At 49.3% G+C, this 13613-nt stretch overlaps 1 long non-coding RNA gene across 1 annotated transcript; it reads right to left on the reverse strand.

Annotated features, from left to right (window-relative positions):
* Window positions 1-3042: 3042 nt before the first annotated feature.
* On the reverse strand, window positions 3043-11688 carry LOC141130134 (uncharacterized). The gene is made up of 2 exons (XR_012242003.1): window positions 11602-11688; window positions 3043-3291 (listed from the first exon to the last, which is right to left on the reverse strand). It is a non-coding gene; the product is annotated as an uncharacterized lncRNA (long non-coding RNA).
* Between the last annotated feature and the right edge of the window lie 1925 nt (window positions 11689-13613).

The raw sequence follows: 13613 nt of genomic DNA on the forward strand, positions 1-13613 counted from the left end.
GGAATGCCCAGGTGGCACAAAACCCCCCCAAATGACCCCATTTTGGAAAGTAGACACCCCAAGCTATTTGCTGAGAGGCATGGTGAGTATTTTGCAGCTCTCATTTGTTTTTGAAAATGAAGAAAGACAAGAAAAAACATTTTTTTTTTCTTTTTTCAAAACTTTGTGACAAAAAGTGAGAAAATTTCCTGTGAATGGGATCCCACATAGCCTATTCTTGGCGATGTCCCCTCCTATGGCTTTCAGCCACAGGGCTCTCGTCCCTAAGGCCGTGGACCTAGAAGATATTACCATTTCAGCCGAGGCATCTGCTAGAAAAGCTGCCACTCTGGTTAGTGTGGGAATGGTCCTCACTAATTCTTCCCTTGGCGTGTTCTCCTAGCAACGCTTGCAGTTGAGACAGCCAGCTAATAGGGTGTGAGCTGTGCAGGTGGAAGCCATTGCTGGATTCAAAATTGCCGCCCCTGCTTCTCATGCTCCGCATCATCAAAAGCCAAGTCGGATTTGTTTGCGACTCTCACGAGGGAGGCACCCACTTTGGGACATTTTCGCCCAAGCCTTGGTGTCTTCCTCTGCAAATGGATACCTGCGCTTGACCGCAGCTGGTATGAAGAGCTTCTCCTGGGTTTTCTGGGCTGCAACCCCTTGTATATTTTGTCGTGCAGGGAAAGCCCTGCAGCTTTTTGCTCTTTGATACCCAGTGTGTCTGCTATAGCCTTTAGCCTAGGTTCCACTATAGCAACCTGAAAGTTGCACGATTTTTTTGACACAACTTGAAACCATGTCTGTGTATTCTTGAGGTCTATGAACCTCAAGTCGCATCAAAGTGGGACCAAAGTAGTGCAGGGACCACTTCGAAGTCACACAGATATGAATGGAACTCATAGGGTATGACTTGTCATGCGACTCTGCAGTCTCAAGTCACATGAAAAGTCACACCAGATGAGACAGAGTCTTGGAAGATTATCTGTGTCTTCTGAGGGAAATAGGTTGCCTCTTTTTTCCTCTGGGGCCTTTGCCTGCAAGTAAGCACAAAGGGCCTGAGCGAGGTTGGTGGTGTACAATGCAATTGTACGGTTTGTAGGGAGGTAAAGACAGAGGTGACTCCAGAGTGCTCTGGCTTATTTTGGAGCTGTCCTGACATGCAGGATCTGCAGCGCAGGGTGGAGAAGCGTCCACCAGGATCTTCTGTTTAGAGAGCCCTTTCTGCCTCGCCCCCAGTTGACCCTGTGCGGGGTGGACACACCTGCAACGTCCTCTCTGGTGTCCTTCTTCCTGGGTTTCCAGTAGGGAAGGGGCACATTAAAGGCCCTTTCCCTGGAGGCTCCAGCCTCCACCAAGATGGCCGCCGACCACACGATCGGAAATGATGCCTCTCTTGCTATACCTCCCAGGACCGCAAACGAGGGGATCTTGAAGAGATGTTTGTAGGATGAGAGGGGAATACGATCAGTGAGCAGGAGGGTCGGCGGCCAGGTCACCTGCACAGAGAGGGAACCGGGGGGGGGGGGGGGGGGGAATAGTTGCATACCCCTCTGTAGGGGCGAAACTTCAGGCAGAGCCTTGAGACTTAGATTGCTGCCCCTGCTCGCCCTCCCAAGGCCCCCTGAGATGAATGGGAGTCCCCTGTAGAAAGCACAGAGACTGGATAAAATAACAAACATTTGCAGCTCAAGTGGGTCTGGAGGAAACAAAACAACTGAGGCACACAGGTGAGACTAACAAATTTATAATGGTGGACTAACGTTTTTTCCTGTTGCAGGAAGGAGGAGCCTATCTCTCGGATGCTGCCCTGGAAGACGATTGGAGAAAATCAGTTTTGCCCCAGGCAGGGGCCAACCATGCTGAAGTGTCTGGTCCCCCTTAAAGTTTGACTGCTCTGACGCCACCCAGTGACATCGCTAAAGGGGGGAGATTGCCACACCTAGAATATGCTCCCCCCCCCCCCCCAAGCAGCTGCTCCCTGCATTTACAATCACAGGTCCCTAGATGAGCAATACTATTGGTTGCTATGCTGCTCATCTAGGTGAGAAGGCGGAGCTGCTGATGAGCTACTCCACCTCCCACTGCCTCTTTAGCCAATCAGTAAACCTCTGTAACCCCAACACATTTGACTGAATAGAAGATGCCGGTGGCTGGAGCAGAGCGGGTGGGAGAGACTTGGACGACAGACAGACTCCAGTTTTGCGGTACTTTCAAAGCAAAAAACAAACTTTTGTTTCGGGTGGAGAGGGATTAGAACCCCTGTCAGTTTTTATTGCCATCTGTGCCCCCATTAGGGAAATTCACCCTCCATTTATCCTGTTTACCATTATTGAAAGTAAAAGAAAATCCCAAAATTTTGGGTTGTCCCCAGAGAAGCAATGGGGGGGGGGGGGGGGGGGGGAGAGAATCTTCCAATAGGGACATAGTTCTGGTGACATGGAGGTCCCCAGGGAATTCCTTTTATTTGCAGGGATTTCCCCTCACTTCCTGTTTGGCTATTAGACAGGAAGTGAAATCTTCATAATGGGACACAGATTGGGTTTGGCTTGAAGAAAAAGTGGCAACCCAGACACTTTAGCAGCGCACAGTACTTTTTTTTCTAGTATACACTATAGCAGGGATATGCAATTACCGGACCTCCAGCTGTTGCAGAACTACAAGTCCCATGAGGCATAGCCAGACTGACAGCCACAAGCATGACACCCAAAGGCATGATGGGCCTTGTAGTTCTGTAGCAGCTGAAGGTCCACTAACTGCATATCCCTGCACTATAGGATTGTAACAGACCTAGGACACCTTTGGGCACTCCAAAAAGAATAGTAATTCAGCACACATAGTGCCCCCTTACCCTGCTGTCATGCCCAGTTCAAAAGCCACATTCCTGTCTGAATGTGTCCAGGTTGATTGAAACCTGGACACATGATTTAAAACCTGGACTGTTCAGGTGAATCCCAGACAGGTGGCAACCCTGTCTGACAACGAATATAACCCTCCCTTGTGCTATACAAAAAGATCATATAGTTCTACTTTAAAGGAGATAAAGATATGAAATTCATGTATTGTAGAAATGTGCTGTATACTTTAATTATCCATGACATCCAATGCAGTTAGGATTTTTGTGGCAACTAAATAGCGAGTTGGGGAAGATTTGTCCTATGAGGATTTTTGATGCTTATTCTCATCTTCATACTCCAGGTTTTCATCCGCGGTCTTATTCAGTTGAAAAGACACCAAAGTCGGTTCCTTTGTACAGAGCAGAGGTTCCAAGACTCTCAGGTGGCTATAAGTATCCTCATCAGTGTAAACCTGAAAAGATCAAGAAAGTTCAGAAAATTTCACCTTTAATCATATATTTTCACTGATATTCTAGTGATCATATTGTTAGGTGTTCTATCAGGAATAACAGTTCTGAGATACTCTGAGGGCTACTTTACATTGTAAGTTTGAGGAGAAAGGATTGACATAAGAGCGCAAGCTTCTCTGGTGAGGAACTGGTCTAGGGTTGCCACCTGTCAGATTCACTCAGATAGTCTGTTTTGAAACACGTGTCTGGGTTTCAGTGCACCTAAAACACCGGACACATTGTTCAGACAGGCATGTGGCTCGGAACAGGGTTTGAGAGGCACTATGTGTGCTGCATTACTGCCCAAAGGTGTCCCAGGGATGTTACAATCCTATAATGTATAATAAAAGCCAAAAAACACCTTACTGTGTGCAGCTAAAAAAAAAAAAAAAAAAAAAAAAAACACACATTGGATATTTTTTTTTTTCACTTGCCTCTAAATGCCTGTTGCTAGGTGGTCCCTCGTAGTCTGCCTGTTCCTTTGCCTGGGCTGGTGACATCACTTCCCCCCAGGCACAGGAAGGGCTCCGCTCTGCTCCTTCCCTCCTGTCAATCATCTGGGACCCATTACAGGTCCCAGGTGATTGAGCGGCCAATCACGGCGCGCATCGCTGGACCCAGGGACAGGTGAGTGCCCAATTAAAAGTCAGCAGCTGCAGTATTGTAGCTGCTGACTTTTAATTTTTTTTTTTTTTTTTTTGATGGCCCCCCTGGGTGGAACTCCTCTTTAACCACTTAAAATCTAAATCTTTTTCTGACACTTAAAGCGGATGTTCACACAATTTTCAAAGTTTAGCTCATTCATATTAGACAACAGCATAGAATGCAAAACTACATTTTTTTTTTTTGGGTGTACCTGTGTATATGTGCTTCGGTCTTTTTTCTCCCTGTGGCTATGGACGGGTATTTTGCTGGTATTGTCGTAATTTCCGCCGCGCCGCACTGTCTCCTGGGAGCTAGTGTCATTGTTCCCAGGAGTCAGTGCGGAGGCCCGCCACAAACATATTTTAGCAGAGACCCTAGGGAATAAAGTGGCAATTGCTGCAATATTTTATGTCACACTGTACTTGCTCAGCGGTCTTTCAAATGCAATTTTTTTGGGAAAAATACACTTCAACGTGTGTACACTTAATGTGAAAGATGATGTTACGCTGCGAGAATCATGATCTCTAAGCAAAAAAAAAAAAAATTAAAAATTGTGATTCTCATTTTAGCCAGAATCGTGCAGCTCTAAAATGAAGTCCATATCTGTAGTTGATGAAGTGCGAGGACAAGGATCCAGTTCCACACAGAAAGGTGCTAAGATGTATATCACCAGTAATAAAACACTGACCCTTAAATAAAAAGGCCACTTAGGCAAAAGCAGTCAAAAAAGCTTAGTTGCAATCAACTAAAACTTCCTATATCCATAAGATCTCCTGGCATGTGTATTCCTCAGGCTATGGCATACTCCAAAGACAGGGCCTCAGATCATGCGTTACTGATAGCCACAAAAAAAAAAAAAAAAAAAAATTCTCACAAACAAGGTGGATACAATTGCTTGTAAATCCATACAATGGAAATGTTTCCAACCATCAAAAGGGCCGATTACAGTACATGGTAATGTCTCATGACCAGGCTCCACCCAATTCATACACAGATATCAGGGGCATGGCCACGTATTCGTATGTCATGTATTATAGATAAGGAAATTGGAATGTTCCATAGAGGAACAATGCTCCTGAAGCGCTACTATGGAACATGCCTGTGACAGACCTAGCCGGAGAATCGCAGAACTAGTCGAAATGGATAGAGCTGAAAGACCCAACATAACCAAAAGGCCCAGCATAGCAGAGTTCAGTCACCCCAGCAGAGATATGGATCTGGCATCAAAATTCCCGGAGCTGCTGCGGATTGTCCTTCAGCAATCCCCAGGATTTTGTCTGTGGATGAATACCTGGAGCTCAGGCAGAAGATTCGGGTAAGACACTGGATTAAAGCCCTCCAGGTTGCTGCAACACAACAGGGCAAGTGCTTTCCAACCCCAGAGCAGCAGGCCAGTGAACAACGGGAGTTACAGATGCAATTCCTGGGAGAGCGGCCCCAGGAACAATGGGTGACCGAGTTGGACAGGCTGGTCCAGAAAGAAATAGAGCTGGACAATCGGTATCGGGCTCTGCAATGGCACGTGGAGGAGGAATATTTAGGGGAGACAACAGAATGCTCTCCGAAAGGGATATGACTTTGGTGGCCCTGGATTGCTGTGGGAGAGCCTTTCAGATTGTGGTGTATGGCGATGAGGGGGAACCTACCCTGGAGGACCTGCGAGAATACAGAGAGGCTATGTTCAGTCATGCAGGGGTCTCAGAGCTTAAACCTGATCTAGACTATTTGCTAAGGAAGGAACAGCATCTAGAAAGGGCATACAGGAAACTGCTAGAACACGTTCAGCAGCATGCCAGAGAATCAGCAGTGGAAACTCCAGAGATTGCCGCCTCCAAAGCTGAAGTGCTGACAACAGGGCAGAGTTCTGCTAACCTCTGCCCAGCAATGATGGCATCTTCTGGGTTCCACGGACATGAGATTGTGAACTTTTATCCCCAGACACCAGTTGCAGACACAGGGGATTTGATGGACTTTTCTGCTGGGGAGGAACAGCCGGGTGAGCCTCCGGTGGGGGAGCTGGTGTTAAGGCCGGGCTTCAGTGTGCTCTGCCCAGCACCAACAGCAGTATCTGTGGAGTTACAAGGAACTTCCCCAGCTGAAGCGCTGGCCACCGGACAGAGGGTCCAAGACCTCTGCCCTACACCGGTTCCGGAGGCCCAGGGTGAGAAGGAGATGCTCCCCTCCCAGCAGCATATGGCACCCCAGAATGATGCCACCAATCCAGCAGAAGAGCTGGCAACAGAGCAGAGTGCTGCAAGCCTCTGCCCTCACCTAACAGAAGAAGGAGTTCCTGTGGTAGTGGAAGGGACTTCGGTCTTCACTGACACAACCTCAAAAATTGGTGCGGCACTGGGACAGGAGGATGTCAGCCATGCTTTGCAAGCACTGGGGGATTTTCACCTACCAAAAGTGGATGGGACTTCAGTCTCCACTTGTATACCCCAGGGATGCTGAGCGGTCGGCCCAGATCCCCAACAGTGTGACGGAGTGAGCCCAGTCACCCTGTCTTCTCTCCAGCGGCTGAAAAGACTCCAGGGAGAAGGGCCAGTCCAGGCATGTTCTCTGAGAGATGCAGAGGTTGGCTGGGTGAGTAATTCTGTTTGGAACAATTTGGGGTACTGTGGATACTGGCATTGGGGGACTGGAACTACTGACCAACTTCGGAGTCAACCCATCTGGGGTCTCCTCCTGAGTTAGTCTCCTGCCGAAAGGGGAGAAGTGTGACAGACCTAGCTGGAAAAGAGGCTTTTGGAGGGGACTGAATGCCAGCCTCCTGCAAACCGATTATGGGCCCTGGCATTTGGGGGGGGGGGGCGGGGGGGGGGGGGAACAGTGCTCTTTGTGAGCTGTATTGCCTGGGGACCCTGGAGGTGGCGTTACTTTAGATTCAGGTCCATGTCCCCCAAGACACAGACTCTGGGGACCATGGATATGCCATTTTGATGGGAGTCACTAATAGGGGCACGAGGTGAATGAGAACCCCACTATGATCTGTGCTAGTCAGAGACTCAATGCTGTATATGTGTATATATAATGTGTGCTGTCTCATTGTGTTGTGTACTGTTTGCTGTGCTAGTTTTGGGTGGGGCTGTATTCCAATGTTCTATTATGTTTGTCTGCCTTGGATCACAGGATATGTATTGCATTGGAGGGAGGGGGGGGGGGATTCTGCCAACAGCTCTCCCTGCCAACACTGTGTACTGATGAGACGTTAAACACACCTGACCTGTGTGTCCATTGTCATTGGACAGTTTAACCTGCCCTATTTTCCAAAGGGGGGGGGGGGGGGGGTGAGTCATTTTATCTGTTGTGTCCATGTGTTATAATAAATGAGTTGATTCCTGCTTGAAACCTGAAGACAGAGCCGCGTCTTGTTTTTGGGGTGGATTATTTGTATGGGTTCCTTGTTCGGCTGATTGGAGTGTTCGGTAGCTGCCTTTGTGTTTGGGTATGAAAGGTCCTAAACGACTTTAACCCCTTTCATACTCAGGGTGTCGTTACAATGCCAATTTCCAGCCCATTTTATATACAATTTACCAATGTATGTGGATTGTGCTCTCTTCACACTGTATGTATACCTCATTGGCATGCATTTACTGCTATTGTGTTTTACGTGCGCAACAATTTGCAATAAAATCTATCATTTGTATAACCTCACAATATGTTCCTTGGCTAACCATACTCACCTCATTCAAAGTCCCAGGGTGAATCATATGTATATTTGTATTGTATTGAGGTGACACTAGACCTTCTACTTTATATAAAGTGACATATGAATATGCAACAGGGGGATTAATGTTAGATGGTGGAATGAGGAGAGGTGACCAAGACATTAAATAGATGGTGGGGTGGAGAAATGGATCGTAGCTTGGATGTCAGGAACCCAGAAATGCTGATAATGTTGATAAAAGTATTACTGTTGGTATATGTATGTAGCACCCTGATGTTTAGGCAGGGTTGCTCCTAAATTTACCCACAGGTATAGTTGCCTTGGCCAATTGTTAGGGATCAAGTGATCTTACCCCAAGCCTGGATTTGCTTCACTTCTCTCGCTAGGTGGCTGGGTACCTGGTGACATTAGATAACATAGGGGCAATGCAAGGACAGATTAGGAATGAGTGGGGTGTGTCAGCCAATGGGCAGGGGTTTTCTTAGGTCCCTTGGCCTCCTGGGAGAGCCTACATATTTGGGTTGAGTCGGGTAATCTGTTCTGTGCCACTTGGACAGCTGTCTGGGTGGGTGTGTTGTGCTGCCCAGGCTGCTAAGCTGGAGTTTGGGTCTACCCTGGGCACATCTGGCTGCTAGGCTGTCTAAAGGGCCTATCCAGAAGCAAGAGAGAAGCAAAGCAGGGTTGGGATTGTGACTTGCAGTCCAAACAGAAGTGACAGTTCTGCCAGCTGGAGAACCTGTCGGAGGTTGCCACCCAGGCCCGGATTTACTCCCTTTGCTGCCCCAAGGCCGGGACACACACACACACACACACACACACACACACACACACACACACACACACACACCAGAAAGAGCCCCCAGACATGATACAGTCAAAGACTGCAGACATGATACAAGAGATGGTCAGAGACTGCAATCATAGTACAGGAGATGGTCAGAGATTGCAGACATGATACAGGAGACTGTCAGAGACTGCAGTTCCTATGGACATTAGTAAATAATGGCCGATAGGCCCTCTCACCTGACCCAGCGATACAGCAACGGTTCCCTCTGATCAGGAGTCTGCTCACTCTGAATTGCCTGTGGCGACTCCGCTGGGTAGCACCCAGATCTGTATTCCTGCAATGACTCCATTCCTTTCTCCGCCAGGGATGGCGCCAGGCTGTGTGGCTTTCCCTCTGGTGGCGCAGGGCAGCAGGGTTCTCTCTGATGGTGTTCCCTCAGCACTGCCCTCTCCCTCTGGAGTCCTGGGTGTAGACCCCCCCAGGACAAACCACCCCCCTCCATTAGTACAGACCCCCCCCCCCCCCCCCCAGGACAAACCCCCATCCATTAGTACAGACCCCCCCCAAGGACAACCCCCCTCCCTCCATTAGTACATACCCCCCAGGACAACCCCCCTCCATTAGTACAAACCCCCCTCAGGACAACCCCCACCCCCTCCATTAGCACAGACCCCCCCCAGGACAAACCACCCCTCCCTTTATTAGTACAGACCCCCCGGACAACCCCCCCCCCCCTTCATTAGTACAACCCCCCCCCCCAGACAAACCCCCCCCTTCACTAGTACAGAGCCCCAGGACAACCCCCCCCCTCCCAGGACAACTCCCCCTCCATAAGTGAACAGATGGAACAGATGGAGACAGGCTTGGGCGGGAGTGAGACACAAGAGAACACGCGCCCCCCCGCACAGAGACCAGCCGCTCTGATCTCCGGCGGCTGCTCTCCTTCTGACAGGAGGAGGGAGGGGGGACGGGCTGAAGCCTCAAAAAAAAAACAGCAGCGGCGGCGGGAGCCGCGTCTGGACACAGAGTAGGAGGAGGGAGAGGAGCACTCTAGCGCTTCAGCGCCCCCACCTCTCTGGTGCCCTGCATGCTGCTAGGTTAGTGTGGGGGGCGGCCGAGAAGTCATTGCAGGAGTGGCGCCGGGCCGCCCCTGTACCACTGCCGCCCCGAGGCCTGGCCTCGGTGGCCTTGTGGGAAATCCGGCCCTGGGGGTCTGTACTAATGAAGGGAGGGGGGTTTGTCCTAGGGGGGTCTGTACTGGTGGGGGTCTGTACTAATGGATGGGGGTTTGTCCTGGGGGGGGGGTCTGTACTAATGGAGGGGGGTGGTTTGTCCTGGGGGGGGTCTACACCCAGGAAAGTACACCCAGGACTCCAGAGGGAGAGGGCAGTGCTGAGGGAACACCATCAGAGAGAGAACCCTGCTGCCCTGCGCCACCAGAGGGAAAGCCACACAGCCTGGTGGAGAAAGGAATGGAGTCATTGCAGGAATACAGATCTGGGTGCTACCCAGCGGAGTCGCCACGGGCAATTCAGAGTGAGCTGACTCCTGATCAGAGGGAACCGTTGCTGTATCGCTGGGTCAGGTGAGAGGGCCTATCGGCCATTATCTACTAATGTCCATAGGAACTGCAGTCTGACCGTCTCCTGTATCATGTCTGCAATCTGACCATCTCCTGTACTACGATTGCAGTCTCTGACCATCTCTTGTATCATGTCTGCAGTCTTTGACTGTATCATGTCTGGGGGCTCTTTCTGGTGGTGTGTGTGTGTGTGGGGGGGGGGGCATTGAAGGGCCCGGCCTTGGGGTGGCAAAGGGAGTAAATCCGGGCCTGCAGACCCCCCCCAGGACAAACCCCCCTCCCTTCATTAGTACAAACCCCCACCCCTTCATTAGTACAGCGCCCCCCCCCCAGGACAAACCCCCCCCTCCCTTCATTAGTACAGACCCCCCCCCCAAAGGACAAACCCCCCCTCCCTTCATTAGTACAGACCCCCCCCACCCCAAGGACAAACCCCCCTCCCTTCATTAGTACAGACACACTCCCCCCCCCCCCCCCCCCCCCCCCAAGGACAAACCCTGTGAGACACAAGAGAACACGCGCCCCCCCGCACAGAGACCAGCCGCTCCGATCTCCGGCGGCTGCTCTCCTTCTGACAGGAGGAGGGAGGGGGGACGGGCTGAAGCCTCGAAAAAAACAGCAGCGGCGGCGGTGGGAGCCGCGTCTGGACACAGAGTAGGAGGAGGGAGAGGAGCACTCTAGCGCTTCAGCGCCCCCACCTCTCTGGTGCCCGGGTGCGCTGCATGCTGCTAGGTTAGTGTGGGGGGCGGCCGAGAAGTCATTGCAGGAGCGGCGCCGGGCCGCCCCTGTACCACTGCCGCCCCGAGGCCTGGCCTCGGTGGCCTTGTGGGAAATCCGGCCCTGTTGCCACCGCTAAGGGACCACAGTGAGTAGCTAAAGCAAGTACCGGAACAGTATTCTTACCAACCGGGGATGTTAAAGAATCGGTAAACTTCAGCAGGTGCCAAGCCAGGGACGCTTGAGAAGTATCTGGAGTGCCAAGCCAGGGACCAAGCAGGGAAGCAGGGGTGATGCGTGAGGAAGATATTGTGTAACCAGATTGGAAGAGCTCAAGGGATTCAGTGGCAGTGAATCAGCAAGTCTAGTGAGAGACTGGGAGCTCAGTGGGTCGAGCATCTACTACCCTGTTTCCCCGAAAATAAGACTTAGCGTGATTGTCGGTGATGGCTGCAATATAAGCCCTACCCCGTTTCCCCAAAAATAAGCCCTACCCTGAAAAGAAGACCTACAAGGACTTTAACTAGGGCTTATTGTGCAGCCATCACCGACAATCACGCTAGGTCTTATTTTCGGGGAAACAGGGTAGCTATTGTAGAGAAAGTGAAGGAGCAAAAAAAATAAAAAAAAAAAACACCCTCCCTGGTACGTCAATATTGTAGGTTTATATAAAAGCAGCTAGGAGGACACCAAGTTGAAAATGCAAAACATCATGCATAGATTAACCAGTGACTAGTCTGGGATTCAAAGGGATCTCACCATTGTGGTGGTACCATGGTACCTCCACCGTGTATTTGTCACACCTAAAGCACTTCTTATTGTAGAAACACCCCAAGTTGACAATATTGCTTAAAACTCAAAAAAAGTGTTACCTTGAAAAGATAATTTAGGCCGGCAACAACCTGAGTACGGACAAGGACTGCCTGAAATTTCCTGGGGTTCGTCTTGGTCTGTACCTCATACTGTGATTTCACCTGAAAGAAAAACTTATCAGGATTGGAATGATCCAAATCTACCACACTCTAGCAGCTGTAATACTGTTTTTGCTGCAGAGGATCAGACTAACCAGATAATCACTGCAGGTCCTGCACAGTGCAGCAGACAGTAACTTCAGCAGAGGAGCCATGTATGAAGGGGAATCTGAAGAGTGATCACATACATACATACTAATCCCCCCCTCCACTGAGCACTGAGGGAAGAGCATCTGGATCACCTCCGGGAGTGTCGGATCTCCTGGTCCTTAGCTGGCCCTGTGGATTCTTCTGCTGACCCCCACAGGTATGTACAATATGTTACTCATGTGCTGCCAATCCTACCCCAGATACCATCCTAATACTAGAGTGGGCTGCTGCCAGCACTACATGTATCCCCACATATAATCAGTAAATCCAAAACGTACACTTCTGCACCCTTCTATGTAAAAGAACTAAAAAGATAACTCTGCATGCATACAGTTAATGCCATTCGGTGGAACTACAGTCTGTGCTACCAAGTTATGCATCAATATAAATAAAATGGTTATAAGTCCACAATCCCAGTGCTGCAACTCATTCAGTTAAAAACATTAGAAGATATACAAAAAAAATTTCAACACATTGAATTTCATCTTCTGTGCACATATGCATGTACAGTGCCTTGAAAAAGTATTCATACCCCTTGAAATCTTCCACATTTTGTCATGTTACAAACAAAGACGTAAATGTATTTTATTGGGATTTTATGTAATAGACCAACAAAGTGGCACATAATTGTGAAGTGGAAGGAAAATGTTTTTTTTACAAACATGTGAAAAGTGTGGCGTGAATTTGTATTCAGTCCCCCTTTACTCCGATACCCCTAACTAAAATCAATTGGAACCTATTGCCTTCAAAAGTAACCCAATTAGTAAATAGAGTCCACCTGTGTGTAATTTAAATACAGCTGTTCTGTGAAGCCCTCAGAGGTTTGTTAGAGAACCTTAGTTGACAAAGCATCATGAAGGTCAAGGAACACACCAGACAGGTCAGAGATAAAGTTGTGCGGAAGTATAAAGTAGGGTTAGGTTATAAAATCTCCCAAGCTTTTAACATCTCACAGAGCACTGTTCAATCCATCATCCGAAAATGGAAAGAGTATGGCACAACTGCAAACCTACCAAGACATGGCCGTCCACCTAAACTGACAGGCCGGGCAAGGAGAGCATTCATCAGAGAAGCAGCCAAGAGGCCCATGGAAACTCTGAAGGAGCTGCAGAGATCCACAGCTCAGGTGGGAGAATCTGTCCACAGGACAACTATTAGTTGTGTTCTCCACAAATCTGACCTTTATGGAAGAGTGACAAGAAGAAAGACACAAGAAGTCCCGTTTGCAGTTTGTGAGAAGCCATGTGGAGGACACAGCAAACATGTGGAAGAAGGTGCTCTGGTCAGATGAGACCAAAATTGAACTTTTTAGCCAAAAAGCAAAATGCTATGTGTGGTGGAAAACACTGCACATCACCCTGAACACACCATCCCCACCGTGAAACATGGTGGTGGCAGCATCATGTGGTGGGGATGCTCTTCACCAGGAACAGGGAAGCTGGTCAGAGTTGATGAGAAGATGGATGGAGCCAAATACAGGGCAATCTTAGAAGAAAACCTGTTAGAGTCTGCAAAAGACTTGAGACTGGGGGGGAGGTTCATCCTCCAGCAGGACAACGACCCGAAATACACAGGCAGAGCTACAATGGAATGTTTTAGATCAGTGGTTCTCAACTCCTGTCCTCAGGACCCACTAACAGGCCAGATTTTAAGTATTACCTGGGGGGAGATGCAGACTAGAAAACTGAAATCACTGAGCAGCAAATTATATCATTTGTGATGTATTTCAGTTATCTTGCAAACCAGGCCTGTTAGTGGGTCCT

The sequence above is a fragment of the Aquarana catesbeiana genome, linkage group LG02 (genome assembly GCF_042186555.1).
Source record: "Aquarana catesbeiana isolate 2022-GZ linkage group LG02, ASM4218655v1, whole genome shotgun sequence".
Lineage (NCBI taxonomy): Eukaryota > Metazoa > Chordata > Amphibia > Anura > Ranidae > Aquarana > Aquarana catesbeiana.